Below are 5284 nucleotides of genomic sequence, written 5' to 3' on the forward strand. Positions count from 1 at the left end.
GGAATACATATTGGTATTTACAGCACAAAAAAACGACTACACTACAAATGCTAAATGTCACAAATCTCTCAAATCTCAAAACTCACTATTGCTAATGCTAATGCTGTCGCTCTTTAGCCACCGTCACTCCCACAACTTCCTTCCTCCCTCTTCCTCAGCAACCAAATGACATGCACTGTCATATAATTGTTTGATTCTTCGATGTGGTGCATTTTTCCACCAGAAGTGGGGTAGCCATGTTTTTTTTTTGCTTTCAAGCACTTTCTGCACACTTTCTGCTTGCGAGCACTTTCCTAAAAATAGCCTGTTTTTACCATTTCTTCCTGCACCAAACGCACACCAAATGGTCACAATATTAAGGAAAAAGAATAGCGTAAATTATTTATCAGGAGACTGGTTTTACTTGGCCTATCAACACAATTTAAAAACTGATATATAGTCTGAAGTTCGCACTTTCAACACCCTTTGAAACAGAGACTCACCGAGGCTTCTTCTTGCTGCTATGTCATCTTAAATCGCTCATGTGATTTGGACAGGCCAGCGCCTCCGTCGACTCCAGAGAGTTAAAACCAGTATCGATGATTCTTTTTTTTCCTCCAATCTGGCTTTGCCAGTGTCCAGTGTCTATATGGCTGTAGTGTGGTACAATAATGACAACCCTAACTGCAAGTATGTCTCTTGTAGCTGAGTACACTGAGATTGCACTATGTTTGAGAAGTGAGTGTTTGAAACAAATTAATTATTACTAGTTGTGTCCAACTCCAGGCTATTACCACACCTCAGACTACATGTGGCAAAAACTTTCTACCTGTATGTAGTCCCTCACGTTTTACTTGTTACAGTGTTACCAAAGAGACATACTATACATGTCACTCTATTAAGTCTTATAGAGTTACAGAGTTAAAACTTTGAGGACCACGTGTTCACTTGCTGCCTAATTTATCCCACACACTAACAAGTGCCACGATGAAGAGATAATCAGTGTTAATTACTTAACCTGTCAGTGGTCATAATGTTATGCCTGATTGGTGTAGATCTATCAGATGATGATACCATCAAGTGTCAAATGTCTACTAAAGAAATGACAAAAGTTCAGGTGAAATGACTGCAAAAAGATAAATCTACCTTTGCTATTTGTTTTGTATTTGGTGTTGTATTTTACTGGATGATTCCAGTGGAACTTTCCATGTACTTACTCAGCCTTTAAATGTTTCACGCTTGAGAACAAGGAAATCCTGTTGTCCACTATAGTGTTGTATAATTTGAATAAAATTAAGTTATTTTTTTTTTTCAATGCAACATGTTTCTTACCACCCCGACACTTAATTTATGTACAAAAAAAAAAATAGTAATTAAAAAACATTATTTTTCTGGGTCTCTTAAACAGGATCAAGTATGAAATAATTGGGCAGGAAATAAGACCTTTGTGACATAATATTCTGGAACAAATCATGTTTTACTATTGTATTACTTCAGTGCTTTATATTGTTTCCTTCCCAAAGGAAATACGCCTTGATCATCAGAGCAGCACAGAGAGCACCCCTGAAAGTTCAACTTCTGGTGGTGGTGATGACCCAGATGTGCCACCCCTGACAAGAAGTGACAGCCTATTTGTAGGTTTACATCATCAAAACTAGCAGGACACCAAAATTATACAGAAAATTTAAGTTATGCATAATTTTGGTAATTTTCCATTTTGTTTTTTTTAACAAATCTGTTTGAATCCAGTACAACAATGAACTGATCTGCTAAAAAGTTTTGTGCTTAACCCTAGCCTGATATATCTTATCCCACTGTTGAATAACTTGTATTGTTGTCCAAAGCTATTAAAAACATTGAGATTTGTTGACATGAAGAAAACTTTAAAGAAATATTTTAACACTCCTCTGCTCTAGCCGTTTTGGTAAAAGTAATGCTGAATGTCAAGATCAAGTTTCAAGTGGGTCTCTTAGACAATTTAAGAATTTAATACCTGGTTAAATGTTTATGGTTAAAGTGTCTATTATATTTCATTTTCAGCTGACCAAAGAATACCTGGAGTCAATTTCCAAGGTGTCTGATGGATCAGAACCGTCCATGAGTTTAATTGAAGACAGGTGGGATGAATATATACCGTCAAAACAATCCATACCTGGAAGCAGTTCAGAGGGATCTAATAAGTAAGCAAGGTTCCATTGGTGAAACATAAGAAACCGAACTCACAGAGGACTTCACCCTGGCAATTCAGAAGTGTCGATGGAAACACCTGCATTGTTTCACCCATACACTCAATTCGATTGTTTGGGGAGGGGGGGGTGAAACACATAGTGGACCACTTCCATCGAAGCTCCTTGTCAGCAGAGAAGGGGCACACTTGCACAGATGGACCTGAAGCTTCTGCAGGATGCCATCATCACCACCCTGGCTTTGGTGAATTTAGCCATGTCAACATTAACCCATGAGGAGTGGAAGACCATTGAAAAGGCATGTGAGGTGCTGCACCATTCAAGGACGTCACAGTGGAGAACAGTGGGGAAAGGTATGAAATATATATATAATTCACTTCATTTGGGCATTATAAATAAACACAGATAAATATTCAAATACATACATATATGGTAATTAAATAGATACATGCTTGGTGCTTAAATAAATAGATAAATACATGGTAAAAAGATGGAAAAATTAATTCATGAATGCCTAGTTATTAAAATTGATCTAGACATCTATGAACGTGTGTTCAACAAAATGGGGCAGCTCATCTCGGAGAGGCGCAGCCGTCCGTCTGTACGTGAATGTGCTGCAGTTTGATGAGAACTGCTGCTAATGATTAAATTAGATTATTTTATGGAATTTTTTTATGGCATTTATTGGAAATTAAAATGCCTTCAACTGCATCACATGTTTTAATCTGTGATACCTGTAGACAGTCTTATGAAGCTACAAAGCTGCTCAAAACTACCAAAGTGACCAAATCATATCAATCCGATCTCCCACGCTGGGAGAATGAGTGCCAAGAGAACTATACTGTATGCATCATTCACATTGGTATACAAGAGGGTTTTATTCTTTCTGGTATATTTTACAGGTTTTTGATGATGAGGATGCTGCTACTGTCCAAGAGGCCCTTACTACACATGTCCTCAACATCTTCGTGGTCAGCAAAGCCAGGGATGAAGATCTCCCCAAGCACGCTGGAAAAGCCGTTGAGGGGATAATATGGGCGTTTTGCAGAGTATACAGCATTAGGGCTGCAACTCACAATAATTTTCATTATTGTACAATGTCATTTTTTTTTAATTAATTGTTTTTTGTTGTAAGAAAATGGGGAAAAATGTTTCATCACTGTTTCCCGTAGCCTAAGATTCAACTTAAAATGTCTTCTTTCAATTATCAACAGATTAATTGATAATTGAAAATCCTTTTTAAAAAATCTGTGATGAATTGATTGAATTGAGTTGCAGCTCTATACAGTACATTCAGTTATTTCCCAGTTCAATGGCAGTATGTATGACATGGGTTTTAAGGCAACTTTTTGCATCATTTTATCATGTAGATCAAACAAGAGTTGTCTTTGTATGTACAACATTAATTGTGCAAGTCATGTTAACTTACTTTTGCTAGTAAATTGAAAATGTAACATATCGAAATTTTCAATTGCCCCATTGGAATACACTGAAACAAGCTTTGGACCTGCAGTCCCTCGCTTTGTACTGGAGCAACTGCAAATATTGAAAATCCCACCACTCATTCAGATAAAAGTAGATGGGAAAATAGGGTCCAGGGTGCTAAAAAACATACTTCCCCTTTAAGTCTTGAAATGTTCTTGAAGTTCCTATGTCTTGAAAGTCAGGGGAAAAGGAGCAAATTTAGGTAGTGATTTTGCAAATTTTTGATTGTGAATAAAACATGCATAGGATAACAAAGTTCATCATGTGTTCAAGAGCATTACCCTCTGGGTTAACAGCAAATAACATGTTTAAGTGTAAGAGAATGGACAGAGTTCACAGCATTAAAAAAAATCAGATTCAACATCACTCCAAAACTTTTTAGATATATCATAATAAAAAAACAGATATGAAGCCTTCATTTGTTTTTGTCTCCATGCTTAGCACATTGATGACGCATGCGGCGGTGTGACTCTGTGGTGGCTGGTGTTGCCAGTGTTCTGTCCGTTCAGGACGAATTAATCTGTTTGTTTGGTAATGCCTCACTGCATGTTTGGTATGCAGCTGTTTCTGTCTGAAATAGTTAAGTTTCGTTTTGACCGCAAGTAAAGCAAGTTGCATGCGCAAACGTCTCGTCCAGCATCCTTATTATACACAACAGCCAGATTGGGTGTTTTTCCGCTACATATTAAGGCTGTTCACGGTGTGTTTTAGCCAGTTTTCGCCTGGAAGGCTCGATGGAAATCTGGCACTGTCATGAACAAAGTTAAACTGTGAGAACGCGCCGCTCACAAATGCCAGAATGAACGCGTTCACAATAACATTCATCCCTCACTGTTTCATCAGTCAGTGGACATGTTGCGATGTGATGCGCCTGCTGATAATTCATTTTCATGCAAATTGAGCAACTGCGACCCGAGAACTCCACTGGAAGCCGAGAACGGCCATGGATTTTTCTTTTTTTTATGCACTGTTATCTCCTGATAACGACTTATTATCTGGTTATCTCGATATAACAAAGGTTGGTTTCTCGTGATAATGACTTATTATCTGGTTATTTCGATATAACAAAGATGTTTTTTTCGTGATAACGAATTAATTATTTCGTTAACTCAATATAACAAAGATTGTTTTCTCGTGATAACGAATTAATTATTTCGTTAATGCAAAGGGGGGGGGGATGAGTCAGTCAGTTAGTGTAATGACTGTAAATGACCTTTAATGTGATAATTGTTTATAAGAACATCTTGTTTTCATTTAGTTTACTGATATTTTGAAGCCAGGTTATTATTTCATTAATTACATTAGACGCTAAATGCGGGACTTTTATTTTGAAAGCGTCTCGCTGTGAGCCGAGAACACCTGTGTTCTTGTGAATCGTGTGTGTCTGCGTGTTGGAAGTGTGCCTGCATGTTTTTTGCTGAACGTGATGAAAATGATTTACTTAGCACCTTAGCTGATAAAGGGCACAAGCTCTTACGGTGTGTCCGAAGGTGTGTTCGAGTGCACAAGGTTCCTGTAATAAACTCCTTGGACCATCAGTTAGAGAGTCTGACCATCATCCAGCCGGGGATGCTACAACGACGGCATCAGGCTCACTTAGATTGCGCTGCCGATATAGCTGAAGCCTTGCTAAC

The sequence above is a fragment of the Sparus aurata genome, chromosome 2 (assembly GCF_900880675.1).
Source record: "Sparus aurata chromosome 2, fSpaAur1.1, whole genome shotgun sequence".
NCBI lineage: Eukaryota > Metazoa > Chordata > Actinopteri > Spariformes > Sparidae > Sparus > Sparus aurata.